The sequence below is a fragment of the Ictidomys tridecemlineatus genome, chromosome X (assembly GCF_052094955.1).
Source record: "Ictidomys tridecemlineatus isolate mIctTri1 chromosome X, mIctTri1.hap1, whole genome shotgun sequence".
NCBI lineage: Eukaryota > Metazoa > Chordata > Mammalia > Rodentia > Sciuridae > Ictidomys > Ictidomys tridecemlineatus.
This window is the reverse complement of record NC_135493.1, coordinates 37553629-37577526: the sequence shown is the minus strand read 5'-3', so window position 1 is coordinate 37577526 and position 23898 is coordinate 37553629. Positions and strand designations below refer to the sequence as shown.

General features: G+C 38.3%; 1 protein-coding gene and 1 non-coding gene across 5 annotated transcripts in view; both read left to right on the top strand.

Annotated features, from left to right (window-relative positions):
• Window positions 1–23898, top strand: part of Pak3 (p21 (RAC1) activated kinase 3) — a 259089-nt gene that overhangs the window by 29849 nt on the left and 205342 nt on the right. For all 4 annotated transcript variants that reach the window (XM_078034382.1, XM_078034379.1, XM_078034381.1 and 1 more), the window contains exon 2: window positions 22357–22440. The gene's annotated coding sequence lies outside the window, so the exon portion shown is untranslated. The remainder of the gene's footprint in view (window positions 1–22356; window positions 22441–23898) is intronic.
• Trnaa-cgc (transfer RNA alanine (anticodon CGC)) lies at window positions 9472–9548 on the top strand. Its single transcript has one exon. It is a non-coding gene; the product is annotated as a tRNA-Ala (tRNA).

Here is a 23898-nt window from a genome sequence, read left to right as displayed (position 1 = left end):
TGCGTATATTAATAACCCATTCCTTTGTACTGCTGCATAATATTTCATGGTATGTATATTTCAAAATTTGTTTAACAATTCACTTATCATGGGGCATTTTTGTTCTTTTCAGTTTGGGGCTATTAGAAATACAGATGCTATGAATCATCATGTACAGGCTTTTGTTAGATAGAAGTATTCTTTTCTAAGAAATGCCTAGAAGTATAATTGCTGGGTCATAAGAGAAGTACATGTTGAGTTTTACAAGAAACTGCCAAACTGTTTTCCAGAATAGCTCTAACATTTTACATTCTTACAAGTTATGTATGACTTATCCACTTTTTCTGTATCTTTGGTAACATTTGATGATATCACATTTTTTTTACTTTAGACAATCTACAAATGTGTAATGATATTTTACATTTTTAATTTTTATTTTCTTAATGGATAATGATGTTGAACATCTTTTCAAGTGATTATTTACCATCTAAATATCTGTTATGGTTTGTATGTGAGGTGTCCCCCAGAAGCTCATGTTTGAGGCAATGCAAGAAGGTTTAGAGATGACTGGGTTATGAGATCCTTAATCTAATCAGTGCATTCATCCCCTAATAGGGATTAATTGAGTGGTAACTGCAGGTAGTTAGGGTATGGTGGAGGAGGTGGATCCCTGGGAGCATGCCTTTGGGGTTTAGTTTGTTTGGTTGAGCTGTGCTCTCTGCTTCCTAGTGTGATGTCTTTAACCACTTTCCTCTAGCACACTCATCCACCATGATGTTCTGCCTCACCTCCAGCCTGAGGAATGGACATGGCTGGTGATGGTCTGAAACCTTTGAAACCATGAGCCTCCAAAGATATTTTCCCTCCTCTAATTGTTCTTGTCAGGTCTTTTGGTCACAGCAATGAAAAAAAGTGACTTAAAGAGAAATTGGTACCAGGAAGTAAGGTCATTGCTGTGACTAAACTGAGCATGTGGTTCAGAAGCTTTGGAGCTTTTGGAATTTGTGAGAGAAATTTTGGATAGTTTAGAGATGAAAGCTAGAAATGCTTTAGGTTGTTGTAAGGAAAGCTTAATAAGCGATTCTGGTGGGAGTTCAGAAGACCAGAATGCCAGTACAACTGTGCATAGTAAAGACAGGGCTCAAGAGGATTCAGAGGAAAAGGAGGACTCTGTTGGAAATTGGACTAAAGGCCATTCATGGAACATTATGCCTAAGAATTGGTCTACATTTTGCCTGTGTCCTCAAACTTCTAAAAAAAGTGATGGACCTCAATCTTGTGGAAGAAATTTCTAATCAGCATGGTATTCAGCTGGCAGCTTTTAGCTAAGTTTATTGTGATATTCAGGAGAAGAAATCAGAACAGAAAGACTTGAAAAACTTCAGTTGAAAGACAAGGTTAAACTGGGGTCAAGGAAGCTGCAGTTGTTAAAAGATCTTCCTGCCGCTAAAGAAATGCTAAAGATTTTGCCCAGACACAGTAAGATGGCATGAGGGCATCTCTGAAATTGACTAGACCACACTCCAATCTCTGGCTCAAGGGTGCAAAAGTAAAAATTCCTTTGATTAGGTTGGGGATTCCAGTTCAGGATCTTTGGAGGCAATTGAAGGTCATAGGGTGTGGCTGGAGGACTTAGTTGTTGGGGTGAGCCTTTGTCTTATGTATATTTTGTACCTTGTGAGTGGAGTCTCTGTCTACTTCCTGGTGTGATTTCCTGTGCTGCTTTCTTTATCACACTCCTCCGCTATGATCTTCAGCCTCATCTGCACCCCCAGGAAATGGATCCTCTGTCTGTGGACTGAGACCTCTGAAACTGTAAGCCACCAAATAAACTTTTCGTCTTTAAATTGTGCTTTCCAGGTCTTTTGGTAACAGCAATGAAAAAGCTGACTAAAACAGTATCCTTTTTAGTGAAATGTCTTTTCACATCTTTTCCCATTCAAACTGAATTTTTTTTTCATTTAGTTTTGAGCATTCACAATGTAGATACCAATCTTTTGTCAAGTACATGGTTTGCAAATATTTTCTCTCAGTCCTTGTCTTGTCTTTGTATTCTTTAAACAGAGTCTTTCATGGAGCAGTTTGTAATTTTTTATTGGGGGGGGAGGTCCAATTTATTGATTTTTCTTTCACACATTATGCTTCTGATGTCACGGTGTCATGCCTAAGAATTCTTTAACAATCACTGGGTCCCTATTTTTTGTTTGTCTTTTTGCTATGGAGGATTGAACCTAGGGATACTTTCTTACTGAGCCATATCCAAGCCTTCTTTTTTATACATTTTATATAGAGACAGAGCCTTCCTAAGTTGCTCAGGGGCTCTCTAAGTTTGCTAAGGCTGGCTTTGAATCCTCCTGGCTTTGGCAATCCTATTGCTTCAGGCACTGGACCTGCTGGGATTACAGTGTGGGCTACAGCCTAGCATTTTATGTTTAGAAGAAAAGTTTATAATTTCTTTTACATTTAAATCTATGATTTTTTTTTCTTTTGGTCCCGGGATTAGACTAATAGTGCTTAACCACTAAGCCACATCCCTAGCCATTATGTTTTATTATGAGACAGGGTCTCCCTAAATTGCTTAGGACCTCACTAAATTGCTGAGACTGGATTTGAACTTGTAATACTCTTGTCTCAGCCTCTAGAGCCGTGGGGATTATATGTATGCCCCACTGTGTCCGGCTCTATGGTTTATTTTGAGTTAATTTTTGTGTAACGTCTGAAGTTTAGGTCAAGGTTCATGGTGTCCCCTATGATGTTATAATATCCTTTGTTTAAAAAGAAATTTTTGTGGTGGGTTTGTGGCTCAGCGGTAGAGTGCTTGCCTAGTATGTGCAAGGCCCTGGGTTCCATGCTCAGCACCATATAACAATGAATAAATAAATAAAATGAAAGGTATTGTGTCCATGTACAACTAAAAAAAATCAACAAATATTTTAAAAAGATTAAAAATATAAAAAGCAATTCTTCCATTGAATTCTTTTGTCATCTGTGGCAAAAATCAGTTATGCATATTTGTGCAAATCTACTTCTCAGTCATCTATAATGTTTTATTGATCTATATTTCTCTTTCTGTGACTATGATATTCTCTTGATTACTCTAGTTTTGTAGAAAATCTTACTACTGTGTAAAGCAATTTCTTTCACTTCATTTTTTTTTTTTTTTTTTTTTTTTTTTTTTTAAAGAGAGAGTGAGAGAGGAGAGAGAGAGAGAGAGAGAGAGAGAGAGAGAATTTTTTTAATATTTATTTTTTAGTTCTCGGCAGACACAACATCTTTGTTGGTATGTGGTGCTGAGGATCGAACCCGGGCCGCACGCATGCCAGGCGAGCGCGCTACCGCTTGAGCCACATCCCCAGCCCCACTTCATTTTTTTAATCAAAATAATTTAATCTCTTTTAGATCATTTGTCTTCCAAATATATTATTGAATAATATTGTCTATATTCACACAAAAAAAATCTTGCTAGGTTTTTTTTTTTTTTTTTTGTACCAGGGAATGAACCAGGGGTGCTGAACAACTAGACTATATCCCCAGCCCTCTTTTCTTTTTTTAATCCCCAGCCCTTTTTTATATTTTATTTCTAGACAGGATCTTGCTGAATTGCTTAGGGCCTTGCTAAATTACTGGGGCTGCATTTGAACTTTGACAATTCTCCTGCCTCTGTCTCCTGAGCCAGTGGGATTGCAGTCATGTGCCACTGCATCCTGCTCTTGCTAAGATTTTAATAGGAATTATATCACATATGCATATCTATTTTGAGAGAATTGACTTTTCTATTTTATTTATTTATTTTTTTAGTTGTAGTTAAGACACAATACCTTTATTTTATTAATTTATTTTTATGTGGTGCTCAGGATCGAACCCAGGGCCTCGCACATGCCAGACGAATGCTCTATTGCTGAGCCACTACTCCATCCCCGAGAATTGACTTTTTTACTATATTGAATTTTATTTATATCTTTGATTTTTTTAAAGTTTTCAGCCTGTAAGTCCTATACAGGTTTCGTTAGATTTACACTTAAGTCCTTCATTTTTTTAATAATTATAAGTGGTATTATATTTTAAATTTTGGTTTTCACATGTTTATGACAAGTATATGGAAATACAATTATTTTAGCAGACTGAGCCCAGGGCCTCATGCTCACCAGGCAAGTGCTCTACCACTGAGCTACTCCCTGAGCCCCAACTATTTTTTTTTTTTTTTTGGTACCAAGGATTGAACCAGAGGTGCTTAACCATTAAGCCACACCCCCAATCCCTTTAAAATTGTTTTTTAAAAAAATTTAGAGACAGGGTTTCACTGAGTTTCTTAGGGCCTTGCTAAATTGCTGAGGCTAGATTTGAACTCAAGATTCTCCAGCCTTATCTCTCCAAGATGCTGGGATTGAAGGCTTGTGCCACTGCTCCTGGCTCTGTGTTCTTTAAAGTATACATTTAATTTTTTAAAAAAATTTTTTGATGTTAAATTTTAGGTAGGATAATTTACCTTTTTTCTTTTTACTTATGCTTTTAAGTGTCATTTCTAAGAAACTATTGCATAATCCAAGCTCACTAACATTCACAACCATTTTTTTCCTAAAAATTTTATAGTTTTAGGTCTTACATTTACATATTTTATTCATTTTGAGTTTATTTTATATGGGGTGAAGAAGAGGTTCAATTTAATTATTTTGCATGTGGAAATGCAATTGTCCCAGAAAAGAGCATTCTTTCCCTATTGAAATTTCTTGTCATGCTTGTCAAAAATCAAGGTTCATCTTTTCGGCCTTCAATTCTATTCCATTTCTCTTTATATGTAATTTTTGCCAGTGCTACACTATTGATTACCACGGTGTTAGTAAGTTTTACACTGGGAAGAGTTAGTAGTCCAAATTTGCACTGAGTCATACCCCCAGCCCTTTTTATTTTTTATTTAGAGACAGAATCTCACTGAGTTGTTTAGTGCCTTGTTGTTGCAGAAGCTGTTGCCTCAGCCTCTGGAGCTGCTGGGATTATAGTCAGGCTGCATCGCCAGCCTGATTCTTGATGTTCTCTTTAAAGATTGTTTTAACATTTGGGTCCCTTGTATCACCATATGAATTTTAGAGTTATCTTGCCAATTTCTAAACCAAAGGCAATTGGGATTTTGATAACATTTGTGTATATTGTTTGTTTTTGAATCTATAAGTAAATTTTGAGAGTATTGTCATTCCAATATTGTCTTCCAATCTGTGAGCATGGGATGTCTTTCGTATATTTAGGACTTTAGTTTCTTTTAACAATATTTTGTACATTACAGACTGTAAATTTTACACTTTTTTGTTAAATATATTCTTAAATATTTATTTTTTTGATGTATTGTAAATGGAATCATTTTCTTGATTCATTAGTTGTTATTGCTACTGTATGTGAATAACACTGATATTTTTTAGTCCTTCACTATTAAGTACAGATGGCTCCCAATGGTTTACCTATGACTTTTTTGACTTTATAATGGTGTGAAAGTGATCTATATTCAAAAGAAACTATATTTTGAATTTGGACCAATTCTTAGGCCAGCAGTATGTGGTATGAGACTCTCAGGATGCTAAATGACAGTAGAAATCCACAGCTCCCATATAGTCAAAATATCATGAGGGGGAAAAAAACTGATAACTCTACAGTGTAGTATGTTGCCAAGTTATGCTGTATGAAATACATTTATGATTCATATTATTTTCAAATTATGATGAGTTATCAGGGCATAATCCCATCATCAATTTTGGAACATCTGTGTCATGTTAGCTGTGAGTTTTTGTAGTTTATTTTTGCATGTTGAGGAAGTTCCACTCTATCCATAACTTACTAAGTGTTTTATCATGTCATGAAATGGTGTTAAATTTCATCAATTTTTTATGTCTATTTAAATGATCCTATGGTTTTTGTCCTTTATCCTATTGAAATGGTATATTGCATTAATTGATTGTCAGATGTTAAGCCATTCTTGGGATAAATACCGATTGGTCATGGTGTATGATCCTTTTCTATATATACTGTTGGCTTCAATTTGTTAGCATTTTTTTTCTTTTTGGATTTATTTATTGTTTTGTTACGTTTTATCCAGTTGAAGTTATTCACTATTTCCAAGTTTCTGAGAGAATGGCTTGTTTTTGTTTTATCATAAATGAGGTGGGTCTTATCAGATGGCTTTTCTGCATTAGTTGATATTATCATATCATTTTCTTATTTAGCCTGTTATATGTTAGATTACAATGATTGATTTTTGGAATATTGAACCAATTTTGCATCTATGGAATAAATCTTAATTGATCATGGTGTATAATTCTTGTCAATTCCAAATTATATTTGCTAATATGTTATGATATGTGAATCTATATTCATGAAGAATATTGCTTTCCTTTTTGCTTCTTTCTTCCCTGTTTTCCTTCATTTTATTCCCCTTTTCTTCTTTCTTCTTGGTACCATCTTTGGTTTTGGTGGTAGGGTAATACTAGCCTCCTAAAATGAATTGAAAAGTGTTCTCTTTCATGTTGTGGAAGATAGATATTGTAGAAAATTGGTGTAGATTCTTTTTTAGATATTGGACAAAATTCTGTTGTGAATTCTGGTCTTGGAGATCTTTCGGGGGCTTTTAAAGCATGAATTTAATTAAGAATTACAGGTCTAGGCCTGGGGCTAGGGCTCAGCAGTAGTGCACTTACCTGGCATGTGTGAGGCACTGGGTTTGACTCTCAGCTCCATATATAAAAAAATAAATAAAATAAAGGTCTATCAATTAATTTTTAAAAAGAATTACAAATCTATTCAAATTATCTATTTCATGTTGGGTGATTTGTGGCAGTTCGTGCATTTTAAGGAAAAGTCTATTTCATCCAGATTGTCAAATTACTGTGTGTACAATTGTTTGTAGCATTCTCTTATTATCCTCATGATGTGTATAGGGCCTGCAGTGTGATATTTCATCCACATATTGTTAATTTGTGTCCTCTCCCTTTTTCTTTGTCAGTTTTGCTAGATCAGTTCAATTTTCTTGACCTTTATAAAGAACGAGCTCTGTGTTTCATTAATTTTTTCTATTGCTTTTCTATTTTCAACTTCACTGATTTCTAGTCATATATTTAATATTTCACCTTTCTACTTCCTTTGGATTTATTTTGCTTTTCCTTTTCTGATTTCTTGAGGTAGGAGCTTGAATGCCAATTTCAGACTTTCCCTTTTTTATAATATATACATTTATTGCTGCAAATTTCCTACTCATCACTGATTTTGGAATGTCATATTTTTATTTTTAGCTTATGCATTGAGTCAAAAGGCCCAGAAAACTTAACTGCTGGGGTTTGTTGTTGATGGTGTCAGCTGCACTGACTGGAGGTTCTATGGACATATCTACTTCCAAAATCATTCAGTCCCTTGAAGTTGTAGGTCTGAAGCCCCCTTTTCCTTAATGATTGTCTGCCTTCAGTCACTCTCTTCCCTTAAGGCCATTTGCATTCCTTCTAAAGTAGCCTACTCTGCCGCAGGTCAAGTCTTTTTTTCTCATGTCTCAAATTTCTGATTTTGTTTTCACTTTTTAAAAATTTTTTAATTTTTTTAGTTGTGGTTGGACACAATACCTTTATTTTATTCATATATTTTTATGTGGTGCTGAGGACCAAACCCAGGATCTCACAGGTGCGAGGTGAGCCCTCTACTGCTGAGCTACAACCTCAGCCCTTGTCTTCACTTTTTAGCTAAAGAAAATGCTCTGTGGGCTGAGGATGTGATTTAAGCGGTAGCGTGCTCACCTGGCATGCGCGGGGCGCTGGGTTCGATCCTCAGCACCACATACAAATAAAATAAAGATGTTGTGTCCGCCGAAAACTGAAAAATAAGTATTAATTTTTTTCCCTCTCTCTCTCTCTTTAAAAAAAAAGAAAAAAAAGAAAATGCTCTGCTCTGCTGGTAGAATAAAATGCTCTGCTCTGCTGTAGAATTCATAGGATGAGATTAACCTCACTCATAGAATCTCCATTTTGCACTATAATGTTCTTTTTAAATTACTTTATTTATTTTTATTTTTGGTACCAGAGGTTGATCCCGCGGGCACTGGACCACTGAGTCACATCCCCAGCCCTATTTTGTATTTTATTTAGAGACAGGGTTTCACTGAGTTGCTCAGCACTTTGCATTTGCTGAGGCTGGCTTTGAATTTGTGATACTCCTGCCTCAGCTTCCCAAGCTGCTGGGATTACAGGCATGCACCATCGCATGTGGCTCATTAAAATTCTGAGAGGTGCATGACAACAGATTTGACCCAGTGGAGTAGTTCTAATTTCAGGCCTTTCTGAATTCTGCAATTCTGAAGTTGAGAAGTCAGGGAATATTCTGTTTTTCTGTTCAATGTGATATGAATTAGAGCAAAAATCAGAGGCTAATGTGTTCCTCGGAAATGTCAAGGTCATGAAAGACAAGAAAAACTGAGAAATGTTTCAGTTTTCAAAAGGGACTAAAATAACATGGAAACTAAACTGAAAGACTGATACATGCTTGTGTCCTATTCCAAAAAATTGTTCTTTTATTCTGAAGACTCTTATTGGAATCATTAGTGAAATTTGAAAGAGGTCTTTAGATTAGATGATCATGTTGTATGCATACTAATTACTCAATTGTGATAATTGTCTGTGGTTATGAAAGAAATTTCCCTTAGTTTTAGATAGTAAAATACTTAGGGATAAAAATTATGATCTCCATTGTACTTTCAAATTGTTCAGGAAAAGGTACAGTGTAAATGTATAAATATATATACAGAAAAGAGAGAAAAGGATGAAGAAAATGTTATAAAATGTTAGCATTTGGGGAATATGAGTGAAGGATATATGGAAATTCTTTTTTTTCTTTTAATTTTTTTAGTTGTAGATGGACAGAATATATTTGTTTTTATTTTTATGTGGTGCTGAGGATCGAGCCCAGTGCCTCACACATGTAAGTCAAGTGCTCTCCTACTGAGCTACAACCCCAGCCCCAGAAATTCTTTATTACTATACTTTTTAAAAATATATATATTTTAGTTTTTGTAGAACAATATCTTTATTTTATTTTTACGTGGTGCTGCAGATTGAACCCAGAACCTCAAACATCCTAGGCAAGTGCTCTATCACTGAGCCACAATCCCAGCCCTATACTATACTTTTATACTTTTAAACTAATAGACTTTCTGATGAATCACAGCCCTGGCCCACATCTTAATTTCAGCCTGGTTAGACCTTGAGTAGAAAATTCAGCCACCCTTTTCCTGGATTTCTTACTCATGAAAATTATAATAATATTTATGTAGTTTTTTTTAAGTGAGGCCAAAGATGTTTATGAAGCATTTGAAGTAAAGAGAGGGTAGATTTAAGAGACATTATACAGGTGCTTGCATGGTACACATCTGTAAATCTCAGAGTCTCAGAAAGCTGAGGCAGGAGTATCCCAAGTTCAGGACCAGCTTGGGCAACTTAGTGAGAACTTGTCTCAAAATAAACAAATAGAGGGGGCTGGGGATATAGTTCAGTTGGTAGAGTGCTTGCCTCGCATGCACAAGGCCCTGGGTTCAATCCCCAGCTCTGCCAAAAAATAAATAAACAAATAAAATAAATAAATAGAGAAAGGCAAGGATGGTAGCTACCCCCCCCCATTTAATTGCCAATGAGATAGAGACTGTGAACAGAAAGTCACTATAATTTGGTATCTGACTAAATGTGGTCAGAGAGAACTTGGGATGATTCTGAATTTTGGAACATGGAAATTGAAATAATGTTGGTAGAAAGAGGCAAATCAAGGCATAGCTTATAAAATAAGTTTGAGGTGGGTCTAGGTGGACTGGATTGGGGGGTTCACAAATGGAAAGGAACCATCTAGCCATCTAGTAGAAAGGAGTTAGTTATGGGCTGGGGTTGTGACTCAGTGGTAGAGCACTCACCTAGTTTGCGTGAGGCACTGGGTTCGATCCTCAGCACCATGTAAAAATGAAGTATAGATATTATGTGTCCACCTAAAACTAAAAAATAAATATATTTTTTTAAAAAGAAAGGATTAAAATAGAATAGAGTGGTCAGGGCTGGAGCCAGAGGTTGAGGAGGCATTACTATGATTTTAGAGATATTTGGAGCATCTACTACAAAAGAAAAATAGATTCTGAAAATAGAAGGATGTTTTTTGAGTTTGCCATACACACCTTGTTGTGATCACTTGTGCTGAAATTAGAGTTGTGTTTAAATACTGACTGTGCTTGTTTCTTGCTCTGTGACCTTCAACAAGTGCCTAAACCTCTCTTAGCCTCAGTTTTTTCAGCTGTGAAATGGTGACGCTAATCATACCTGCTTCATTGTGAGGATTCAATGAGATAATCTGTATAGAGCACTCAGGACATTGCCTGGCACATAGGTAGAGCTGAAAAAATTGGTCTATTATTGTTAGTAGTATTTTCTTTCACGTGCTTGTCTGCTAGGCAACTTTCTTTTAAAAGGGCTCCTTCACAGTTCAAATGACTCTTGTTTTTTTGGTGGGCTGGAATGATGCAAGGTTGACCATAGCATGTCATCTTTGACTTACAGAGGGGTAGACCTACAAGATGTCACTGAAAAGATGAGCTCTTTTTTTCTTCTGGCAATATGGGCAAATTAAGACAAGGTCATGGGCTGAGGGTAGTTCAATGGCAGAGCTCTTGCCTAGCATGTATGAAACCCCTGGGTTCTATCCCCATCACTGAAAAAAAAGAGAAAGAGAGGTAGACAGAGGAAGGTTCAAAGAACTCTTGAGGGTAAGAGTCAAAGCCAGGGTTGACGGAGCAAAGGCAGACCTCAAAGAGATCTACTCTTCCAAAACCCACCCCAAGCCATCCCAGGAAAAGGATATTTGGAAGAAGCAGCAGTTATGATCTGATGTGAGTGATGGGCACTGTGCATAGGGAGTGATTTAGGTTTATAAAAGGTCCTTGGTCCCTCCCTTGATACTATTATAGGGAAACAGTGGGTTCTAAAGGAATGTGCCTGAAGTAGGCATGGTGGCACATGCCTGTAATCCCAGCAGCTCCTGCAGCTGAGGCAAGAGGATCCTGAGTTCAAAGCCAGCTTCACAACTTAGCTAGGTGCTAAGCAACTTAGTGAGACCCTGTCTCTAAATAAAATACAAAATAGGGCTGGAAGGCTGAGTGTGTGGCTCAGTGGCAGAGCGCTTGCCCCATGTGTGAGGCACTGGGTTTGATCCTCAGCACCACATAAAAATAAAAATAAATAATCAAATAAAAGAAAGGCATTCTGTTCATCTACAACTACAAAAAAATGTTTAAAAAGGACTGGAGAGAGCTGGGGATGTGGCTCAAGTGGTAGCGAGCTCGCCTCGCATATGTGAGGCCCTGGGTTCGATCCTCAGCACCACATAAAAATAAATAAGTGAAATAAAGGCATGCTGTCCATCTACAACTAAAAAATAAATATTTTTTTAAAAAAGGACTGGAGATGTGTCTCAGTGGTTAAGCACCCTTGGGTTCAATCCCCTGTACCAAAACAAAAAACAAAAAAACAAAACAAAACGTGCTTGACCCAGAAATGAGGAGATTCCTCTTCACCTGCTGCCATTGACTCCCTTACAGAAGGTACAGCTCTGGCCACTGCTTACATTTGTTCCCTCCTGCTGCAGCATTAATCAATCTGTAGTCTTCTGCTACTACATGTTAATGCAATCAAAGAGATCACAGTGACCTTAAGATTTCCTGATTAATTCTTTTTTCCCCTTGTCAGCATTACTTTCTTTAATTTCTCAGCACTTGGCTCATTTTCTCGGCTCACTTGGCTCTGCTCCATGCTCCAAGTACCGTTTTTTTTTCCTCTATAGACAAGAGGGTTTGGGTGAAGTCATGGAGTTCTGGGCTGTTTGGCAGTGGCAGTTGGAGAAGCCGTCCTTGAATGAAGGCCTACTCCCCCAAAAGGAGGGCTTTGGGGTTTTTACAAAAAGCAATCTCAGAAAGGGACATTTGGAAATGAGAAAGAGATATAGACAGACATAGAGGGATCTTGTATATAAATGAGAAATTAGGAGAAACTGGCAGGAACAAACTGAAAGCATTTTATCTCAGATAAAAGGAGGAACAGAAAGAAACCCAGTGAAGGGAACATTAAATGTGAAGGATTACCAATTTTCCAGAGGCTTCTTGAATAAGGTACTTTGAGATCTTGATGGGGAGGATCTTAAGTCTGACACTTGGGTGTACTGCTGTAGTTGATAAAGACTTTCCATAGCAGGACTTGAGATTTTTCTCCTACAAATATATTCCAGTAAATGGTACTACCATTCATCTGCTTACTTAGATCAAACTTCTAGTCATTCTCCTGAGTTTCTTTTGTTGTCTTCCACATTCCATCCTAGACTTCAGCAAATATATCCTGATTTTGACCATCTCACCTCTTCCTCAACTGTAACCTAGTGTGAACTACCATCATCTCTTTCTCAGACCCCTGCTACAGAATCCTACTTGATTCCACTCTTTTTGCTAGGGTTCCCACGTATGGTTGTTTGGGTTGTATACCGCACAAGGTCTCGATAGCTATGGGTGTGCCATTTATATCACAAATGCATACTAACTTACATAAGATTGTGCAGATGGGTGCAGACATTCCAGGCTTCTTGGCTCTAAGTCAGAGAGCAGCAAAAGAGAGACTGCTCCTATATAAAATTGCAGCAATGCACATGGCCTTGTACAGACTCCAAAAAGCAAATGCACACATAAACATACACATGTGGTGGCACACACAAGTGGACTCTGTCCTGCCCAAGCCTTAAGTGTCTCCTGAATTCACTTCTTTTACTCACTGTCCATTACCCTCAGGGGCTGAAATCCCATCCCTCCTACACAGAGTTGCCCCATCTGGGGAGAAGGTTGAGCAATGGGGTGCAAAATGAAAGGAAATGTATTAGTGAGAAGAATGTGGGTACACACAGCATAGGCTGCTGCCTACCATGATTCTAATAAACTGCCTTGGGGTGGCTGGGGCTGTGGCTCAGTGGTAGCACACTTACCTGGTATGTGTGAGGCACTGGGTTCGAATAATATAAGTAAATAAATAGATAAATAAAATAAATGTCTATCAATTAATTTAAAAAAACTCCCTTGGGCAGGACTTAAATTTGATTAGATTGTGCAAGAAAAGTCAAATTTTATTTATTTATTTATGATATTGGGAATTGAACCCAGAGGCATTTTACCACCAAGTTCTACTCTGCTAACCATTTTCAATTTTTTTTTTTTTAATCTTAGTGTAGGGTCTCACTAAGTTGCCTAGGCTGGTCTCAGACTTTCAATCCTCCTGCCTCAGCCTCCCAAGTAGGTGGGATTACAGGTGTGCACTATCAGACCTGCCCAGTTTTATTGTTTTTTAACTTGAGGAAGAGCTGGTCTTTTTTTTTTTTTTTTTTTTTTAGTCGCAGATTATGGTGGCCCTTTGCCCAACAATCTTAACTCTATACAATAGTCAGCAAGAACTTTATTTTTAAGTATATTGATTCTTTGCTTCAAATCTTTCATTTATATGCCAGTGTTATTAGGCTAAAGATAAAACTCTTACCTGGATTACAAGGTCCCTGCCTTCCTCTACAACCTCATCTTATTTTACCCTTCCTCTCCTGCCCTGCCTCCAGCCCCAGTCACACTTTTGGTCCCTCAAGCTCATCAAACTCATTTGTGTTTCATGATTCGTGGTATATCTTTTCTATCTGCCCCTGCCCCTCACTTCCAGAGTGTTACCTCTATTAAGCAGGGACTTCATCTTGTTCACCATTATGTTTTCATCACTTAAGCACAATCCCTGGCATGTAATAGGTAGCCCATAAATATTGGCTGAGTAGGGAAATAAATAAACAGGAAAATAGGCAATTTCGACACCCTCCCCCCAGAGGCTCTAAGACATATGTCATTTTAGCCCCATTTTTAATGTGCTTTCAGATCCTCTAGTGAAATGAGATGGTCGGAAAATTCTGTTAACCATCAGAAAGCCAGGAGGCCTAATCATCATCATCACCAGCAGTTCTTTGTCTATTAGCATGTGCTAAGCATTGCTCTTCACTCATTTCATCTCCACAGCAACCTTAGGAGTTACCTCCTAGTATTATCCCCATTTGACAATGAGCAAACGGAGACCCAGGAGATTCAGCGACTTGGATTCAGGCAGTTTGATGCGAATCTCTCTGTTGTGCGCAGAGGAGTGAGAGAACTCTTCATTTCCTCTGCTCCCTTTTTCCAAATGCCTGCCACCCTCCAGAGCAATCCCATTGTCTTGAAGCCAGCCTTGGGAAGCAGGTAAAAGAGGGGCACATGCCATGTCTGCAAACAGCAGACTAGTTAGCATCTCTGCAGGGAAGGAGCCACTTTGGTGATTGACAATATAAATTAAAAAGCTGAGATATTTTGTGCTATCTTGATATCAAAAGCTATAAAACCATCAAATCCTAAGCCAGCCTTGCCAAACTAACGGGGAGTTGCAGCCACAGAGCAAATTTAACACCTCTTTAAATTTTTCTGACATCAAAAGGAATGCTTCCACGGAGGTGAGAATGGCATTAGCTGGAAGCTCTATGGGGTGAAAGCTCAGCTATTACAGGGCTGGAATGCACCCGCCACCTTCACATGGGAAGAGAAATTGACACTTGGAGAAGGGGCAACCAACCAGGCAGACTTTACAGAGAATGAAAAATAAGAGTGGGAAAAGGTAATATCATTCCCATTCTTAACATGTCAGCATGCTTATGGGCATAATAGAAATATTTTTCTAGGGCTGGGGTTGTGGCTCAGGGTAGAGCACTTGTCTCACATGTGTGAGGCACTGGGTTCAATTCTCAGCACCACAGAAAAAAATAAGTAAATAAAACAAAGGTATTTTATCCATCTACAACTAAAAGAAATCTAAAAAAGATAAAGAAGTCTTGCTTTTATTTTCACCAAGTGGTGTGTGTGTGTGTGTGTGTGTGTGTGTGTGTGTGTGTGTGTTGGGTGAGTGGGAGGTTTGCCTCAAGAACTGTTAAGGGGAGAATGAAAAGATCTGCATTGTGAAAGGGAAGGGGTGAAGAAAAATGTTAGAATTGGTACAGTGTTTGATAAATAACTAGTCATTTGTGACATAATCATATACACACTGCAAACAACACCCCTCTCTGTGGCAGAAACAGAGGGGATGTTCTCAATGGAGTGAGGGTCTCAGCCGAAGAGGCTAAATGAGAGCCATTCATCCCTTCTGCCTCTTTCTGCCATTGCAGAGATTGGTGGAATCCACCACGTAGGTTTTCTTTTCTTTTTTTTTTTTTAGTTGTAGAGGGACACAATGGCTTATTTATTTATTTATTTATTTTGATGTGGTGTTGAGGATGGAACCCAGAGCCTCACATGTGCTTGGCAAGCACTCTAGCACTCTACCACTGAGCCACAACCTCAGCTCCATCATGTAGGTTTTCTATGGTCTCTCAACACTGCTCAGCAGAGACTCCCAAAGGCTACTTTGCTAGTGGCTGGTGGCTTTTAACCTCTGTGGGAGAGATACAGCCTTTCCCTTTCATCATGAAATCCATTATTTTTCTTTGAAGCACAGTGTGGGGCTTTTTTACAAATTGCATGGCAAAAAATAGAAATGCAGCCAGTCCTCAGCACAGTCCTATGGAGGTCGGGGCAATCTGTCCCTCAGGCAGTGTGTGCGGAGAGCATATTCATTTCTGCGCTTGATGGTGAATTCTATGGGAAGGGAGGCAGCAAGCAAGCCATCCCTTCCTCTTCTGCCTTCAAGGGATCTGGATGGGAAATGAGGTGAAGCTGGGAGTTGTACAGAAAGCCAGCCTAAGAGCAGTGTTAGACTCTGCCAGAGGGTGTCAGAGTTTTGCAGCCTGACTGTGAACTTGCTGTGAGACTCTGGGTAGGCTGCTTCCCCTCTTTGGGTCTCTGGCTTTTCATGTGCCCTTTCTGCTTCTTAGCATAACTGAAAAGTAGAAATGTGGAGAAAGTACACATGCACATATTTACTGTTTAAAGTGAAATTTAAGTGCAGGATATTATTATTGTCGTTCTAAGTCTGTCCCTTGCCTCTGGTGGTTGCACCATTATATTGCATGTTCCAGCATTGGGGTTGGTAGAGAATATTCCAGGACAGATCCAGGGTCTCTGGAGATGCAGAGAGGAGAGGTGTGGGAGGAATCAGTACTGGTAGAACATTGAGCTCAAAGGACCAAACTCTTATGGATCATAGTTTATTTAAATGCTACTGCCTTAACCTCCCTGCATGTGCTTTTCAGGAACTTATCAAAGCTGAGACTCAGCTTCCTCATCTATAAAGTGGGTCATTGTGAGGATTTAAGTGAGATAATGAATGGAAAACTCTTAGGCTGATAGTTCTGGCATGAAGTATGCATTTGATAAAAATATTTATTTTTGATGCTCTTTGTTTCTGATGGTGAGGAGAACTGTGATTCGTTAATGTCAGCAATTGGCTGGTCCTTAGTGAAAAAAATAGATTCCTGGGCTGTACCCTGAAGAAATTCTGATTCTATAGGTTTAGAAAGAAGCACAAAAATATGTGTTGGCTGAGGGTGTAGCTCATTGGTAGAAAGCACTTACCTAGCATGAATGAGACCCTGGTTTCCATTTTTAGCACTGAAAAAAAATGTGTGTTCATCAAGTAAAGATGCTAAGGGATTGCACCATGGGGCCAGATTTGGAAACCATTGATCTAGAAGAGTATTCTTGAAGCTGACAATCATTAAGCACTGCTCAGGAAATCAACTCCATGAATAGTGACTAGCATTAAGAACAACAGCAAAGAAAGAAATGGAACAGGAAATAACAGTGTGCACGGCACAGAATAAAGTTAAAAATATTGTTTCATGAAATGTTTGTTTATGTATGTTCATATATAGTTTTTTTAGTTACACATTGACACAATATCTTTATTTGGTTTATTTATTTTTATGTGGTGCTGAGGATTGAACCCAGGCCCTCTCATGTGCTAAGTGAGAGCTCTACCACTGAGCCACAACTCCAGCCCCATATATAGTTTTGAGTATGAAAAATTTACATAGTTAATACATTATATAGTTTGCATGTATTTGCATATGTATGTGTGTTTACATATATATATTTACATATATTTATTATATATTTATTAAAAATATAAAAATATTTCATGAAGCAATACTTAAACATAGTGTAGGTCATAGTAAAAAGATATAAAATACTCATTTCTCTCTTGGAGAAATTAGCATGCAGAGAAAGAATCTATCAAGTCCCAGACCTGACAAACAATGACTTGCAAGAGTGTGGAGGGCAATCCATTTCTCTTACCATCACTTCCCGAGTATGCTTGGGTCAACAGAGTTGGTTGTTCTCTAATTAGAATGAGTTCTAATACCATGTAATGGCCCTGACCTAAGATGTAAGGGTAAGTTAGGTATATAGCTACAGGTACCAGGCTAATTGCGTTGACCCCATTACACAGAAAATGCATCTAGGTTTATTGATGTGTTTTGTTGCCAAGCCTCTGTCCAAACACCTGTTATGCTCACTGTGTTCCTTCCTTTTCCCAGCCATTGATATTTATTTTATTATATGGAACTCTTTTTATTGCGACTGTAAAATTAAACAAACAAATAATTAAATGAAACTCTCTTAATTCACATCAACCCACATCATTAGTGTCTTTTCACTCTACCCTTGGTGTGTTGAGGATATTATCTATCACTCTGAACCTTTTGTTCACATGCTCTATCTACTGCTGTGTTCCAGTCCATTGTGATTCTGTGGCAATGTGATCATCTTATCAGTGAGGCCTTCTCTGTCCACCCTGTGTCCTAACTGTAGACCTTGCAAGATTCCAAACCTTACCACTTAAGAACTCCTTGTCTCCCACCTGGCCTTTTATTTTCCTCATGGTACCTCTCAAAATACCTACTATATTTCATTATAAATAATAAATAGATGAGAAAATAAACGCACCTGTCCAGATCTTTTTTTTTCTAGAAAGATTACAATCACCAGGTGCAGTGGCACACATCTGTAATCCTAGTGAAGCAGGAGGATTGAAAGTTCAAGGCCAGCCTCAACTATTTAGCAAGGCCCTGTCTCTTAAAAAAAAATGTAAAAAGGGTTGGGAACATAGCTCAATGGTAAAGTGCATGGGTTCCATCTCCAGAACAATAACAACAACAAATTAGAAATCAAAGTTTATGGAAGTCTTCTGATTTTTGAAGCAGCTCTTATTTTCATAGAAAACTTGGACATCTGAATGCTTACATAAAATCATCTGATCTTTCAATATTGGTTGATAATTTTTATTAAAATTCAACACTATTGGCACAAAAGACAATATGTCTGTGGCCCAGATATGGCCCATGGGTCATCAATATATGATTGATATGTGTCATCAATTTATGAAATATTGGGGCTCTGAATGGTCTTATAAATTGGGGACCTTAAGTGAGAAAGAATAGGTTCAGAGAGGTTAGGTACCTTCCCTCCTTCCTCATGGTGACACAGCTAGCTTGTGGCAGAACTGGATGTTGAACCCAGGTCAGGTCTCTTGCCTCCTAATGCTCTTTCACATTCACCATACTGCCCTGAGGCTGCCTCCCTTCTGCTGAGGGTTGAGCTAACCTGCCTGATATAAAGGACAACATTCAGCCCTGTCCCCTCCTCACAAAGAATAACAGAGTCATCACCATTCATCTGATAAGCCCCAGGCACTTCTCACCAGTGCCTATGAATTTACCTGCCTTCCCAATCTCAACTGAGGATATTGCCTCTTGGCATTCTTTATTGCTTTTGCTCCAGTGATAGAATCAAGACAAGGTCTTTATGGGAATGTTATTAACATTGCTCCCACCAGCAGTGCCGTGTGGTCTAGTGCAAAGACTCCAGGGCTCAAGTCCAGAGATCTGGGCTCAATTTTCAGATATGTGAACTGAGACAACTTATTTAATCTTCCTGGCCCTCAATTTCCTTAACTGTAAACATGAGAAAAATACGATCTACCTCTCTTATCTTTAAAGGCTGCTGTGAGGCTCCAGTGATATAATATGTATGAGATAACCTTGAGAAGAACATTTTTACAAATATGAGGATATAGTATCATTATTAAATCAGCAACATAATTATTGAGCACCCGCTATGTGCAAGCTAATGTATCATTGGTTCAGGGCATTTCAAGGAGCACAAGGCCCAGTTGCTTTTGTGATATTATAGTTCAACTGAGAAAGACATACCATAGTGGGAAGAGATGAACAGAGCTCAGTGAGACTATATGATGAGTGAGATTATGGGTGGGAAGACCATGGAAGGATTCCTGGAGGGAGTTGCATTTAAACTATGCTTTGGGGGAAAATATGGATAAGATAGGGCTAGTGGGGGAAGAAAAAAGTTATTCTCAACAGGATAACAGGGCAAGTGAAGACTGAAATCACATTTCATATGGAGTGAGGAGATCGAATAGCAGCTGCCTGGTTATTACCAGCTTCTCTACTGGCTTGGGATGCAAAAGAGAGAATCAAAGCATACTGCTTATCAAGTCAAAACAGGCTAAAGGGAATTGGGGGTATGGTTGATTGAAACAGGAGAGTCTCATATTGAGAAATGGTCATGTAATGGTTTCTACCTCATAAGCCTCTTATTAGCATTAAATGAGATGATGTCTGTTAAACATTTCGCACAGTGTCTAATGCATAGTTAGTACTAAATAAATGTTAGTTGCAGCATTCTCATTATCAATATTCTTTTAACATTGAAGATAGGGGTTAATAACATGGGCATTGGAATCTCCCTGCTATTAGTTTTGTTACCTGGGGCAAATCATATCTCTTCCTTATTTTTGAGTTTTCTTGTCTTTAAAATGACAATGAGAGTAATGCGAACTGTAGAAGACTTTTGTGGAAATAGAATTAATCTAAGTACTTATAATCACGTCTGGTACATGGTTAACATTCAATAGATATTAGCTACTATAATTATTATGGCCATTGACCATTAATATAATATGATTGCATAACAAAAAATAGGGAAATTGAGAAAAGTTCTTCCAAAACTTACTACTAAGATACACCATCTTGGGGCTGGGATTATGGCTCAGCGGTAGAACACTTGCCTAGCACATGTGAGGCCCTGGGTTCAATCCTCAGCACCACATTAAAAAAAATAGATAAATAAATAAAAAGTATTGTGTCCAACTACAAGTAAATATATATATATATATATATATATATATATATATATATATATATGATACAACATCTTGATAACATTTTGGGTACAGTTTTAATTCTGAAACTTGTTTTTAAATTTTATTGACACGCAAAATTAATGTTTTGTTAGCTGGGTGCAGTGGCACACACCTGTAATCCCAGTGGCTTGGGAGGCTGAGGCAGGAGCCTCTGAAGTTCAAAGCCAGTCTCAGCAACTTAGCAAGGCCCTAAGAAACTTAGTGAGACCCTTTCTCTAAATAAAAAAAAATAATTAAAAAGGGTTAGGATGTGGTTCAGTGCACCTGGGTTCAATCCCTAGTACTAAAAAAAAAAAAAATTTCATTGAGATAATGAAGAATACAGAAAATAGCATGCACTTGAGATACAGTTCATTAAGCATTTCCTGAGCACCTACTATGTGCTAGCCAGCATTCTAGAAGCTGAGATACCATAAAACACAATACAGCATGACCCCTGCATGTAAGGAACTTAAAACAGGATATAGGAAAACAATAAAAATATAAAGTATTATGTTACATAATATTTAGCTATGGAGAAAAATTTCAGATTGGGTGATAAGGAATTTCAAAATGATCAGGAATGTGTGTGTGTGTGTGTGTGTGTGTGTGTGTGTGTGTGTTTGTGTGTGTGTGTGTGAGAGAGAGTGATGGCAGGAGAGAAGACTGCATAACCTATAATTTTAAGGAGTGTGGTCAGGGAGGCCTGACTGAGGAGATGATCTTTGCTGCAGCACTGACGGATGATGTGAGAATACGCCTTGCAGGTAGCTTAGGTAATTGCATTGCAAGCAGAGAGAAGAGTAAGAGCAAAGTCCCCGAGTCCGAAGCATGTCCGGAAACCACCAAGAAACTTGTGTTGCAGGAGTGAATCCAACAAGGGGAAGAATAATGGGAAAGGAGATCAGAGAGGTCACTGGGGCCAGATTGTTTAAGGCTTTGTAGGTCATTGCTATGCCTGGCATTTATAGGGAGATGGAAAGCCAAAAGAAGCTTGACAGGAAGGAACACGATTTGATTTCTATCAGCTGTTTTACCTCCTTTAAGCAGCGGGTTTTGCTGCCATAGACTTTGGATGAGAATAAACAAGGAACAGCAGCCCCAGCTGCTGTGGGCTGCAGATAGTGGGCTCCTTGGTCCAGTGGGGGGTGCAAAAAGGGGATGATAACACGGCATAGGGGAAAGAGACCCACTTTCTATAATCCTGCCACTGGGCATCTGTTCATTGGCCTTGACTTAAAACCCTCCCAGCTTTACCAGCCTGCTCAGCCTCTTGCAGGACCTTCTCAAGGTCAGAAAGCCTTTTTACAGGTTGAATGAAAATGTGCCTCCTTGCTACCACTGGGTGGCAGTAGTCTTAGTTCTATCACCTTATTACCTAGAATAAGTGCCTACCTTCCATAGGAAAGCACTAGTGATTTGAAGACAGGTGACTATCCTATAAAACCCCCAACCCTTCTCCTTTATGGACTCCATGTCTCTGCACTTTCAAAAGCCACTCTTATTGTGGAGTAGTTCTCTTTATCAATCTCATATCCCTCTTCTGGAGTTGTTCCACTTTCTCAGTGAACCTTTTAAAATGTGATGTATATTCAAGGCATTGTGGCACACGTCTGTAATCCTAGTGATTGAGGAGGATGAGGCAGGAGGATTGAAAGTTGGAGGTCAGCCTCAACAACTTAGTGAGGCCCTAAGCAACTTAATGGGACCCTATTTCAAAATTAAAAAAAATAAAAAGGGCTAGGGATATAGCTCAGTGGTTAAGTGCCCTTGGGTTCAATCCTCAGTACCAAACCAAAAAAAAAAAAAAAAAAAAAAAGTTGTGATGTGTAGAATGAAACAGGAGACTGCAGGAGGGAACAGTGGAGATGGCCAGGTAGTGATTATGTTTTAGGATCTAGACACTGTCCTTTGATTAATACAAGCTAAAATTGTGCTCTATTGTTTTTCCAGCTAAATAATTTAGCTACATTAAACTGTTGGCTCAAATTATGCTTGTGGGTCAGTTCAAACCTCAAATATTTTTTGGTTTGTTTATTTGTGCTTTTGTGAGCTGCTAAGACGTGCTTCCCCTTTTCTGGCCTTATGAAATGAACTTAATTTTTTAATTGAGGATTTCTTATTTGTCTTATTTTAATTTCATTTTTTTCTTAAATTTTAGCCCAGCAATCCAGCCCATCTGAGCTCATTTTGAATCTCAGTTTTGTTCTTCAACCCTGCCAGCTTTGAGTCATCTTCAGACGTGGTAAGTACATTTTCTATATCATCTAAATTATTAATAACATTGGAAAAGCCCTGTGGCCTTTCTCTGGAGACATTTCTGCTGGTTGCCACCTAAGTTTTGAGTAAAATTGTTTAATCATTTTGCCAATCCATTTGACTGTTTTATAATCTGTTACTATATTATCTGATTTTAGTTCATTCATAAGAAATTTAAAGGAGATAATTTCAAATACACTTCTGAATTCAAGACATATTGCTTTTACAAGACAAGATGGATGAGGATAATCTAAGATGGGGTTTTTGTTCTGCAAAATAGAAATACAAGTATAGTTTTCCCCAATTGTAGAAGTAATATGGACTGGTTGGAATGGTCAACAAATACACATATGCTGGAATTAGCAAATAGAATTTCATCTGTAATTCTGTGTGCTCACACCTACCAGATAATTTCTGTTAATGTTTTTGCATATATATAAAATGTATATATAAACACAGCTCTAGGATTTAAATAGGGTCATCCCATAGACCTGCTTTGGTGGTGTGACCTGCTCTTTTCACTTACAATCTTTTGGAAATATCTTTCCTTGGTAGAACATACAGTTTCACCTTGTCTTTTTTTTTTTAAACAACAATATAGTGTTATTTTTGCTGTATCTCAAAGTTTATCTCATCAATCCCATATTAATGGGCCCTGAGATCATTGACAAAATTTTGCTGTTAGGAGCAGCATTGCAGGATGAACCTTCTTTTCTGGCTTAATGGGATAGGCTGGGTGCTATTTGTTGTTTTCTCTGGATTCCTCATCCTCCTGTCTTCTGCAGATCGGATGGATCTTGTTTTAATGTCCTAAATGCCCAAGTACATCAATGAGAGAGCCACCAACTTATTACTCACCACAGTTTGAGTTTGAAAATCTATACTTTGTCCTACCTTGGAGTGGAGTTAACGTTGTCTGAGTTCCTAGGAGCTTTTAGGGGACCAAGACACCTCAAGATCAAGAATGAGTTAAGAGAGGCTTAATGGGAGGCTGCAACCCCTAGCTGGCACAGGCAAGGTGATTAGGAGCAAGAAGCGGCAGGATAACTGCCTTGCCAATGAGCCACTATTTCCCATTATATACCCTCCCTGGTGGCCATGCAGGGCCAATTGCTGGGCCCTGAATAGGCCCCTCCTTTCTTTAAACACTTGCTCTGCTTTGGTGTCTTGCTCCCTGCACACAGGAACCTCCCAGGACAAGGTAGAAACCATCTGCTCTGAATTTCCAGAGCATTTTAAGAGCATGTGATTGAGAGTCAAATCTGGGTTTGACTTTTCCATTTGCATCTGCCTACCTCTGTGATCTTGTATATGTCATTGATCTCTTCTAGACAGACTTGTTCTCAACTAACTGTAGAATGAATATATACCTATATGAGATTTAGCAAAACATCTAACCTAATGACTGGCTAATACTAAGCACCTAGTAAATGTTATTCACTAT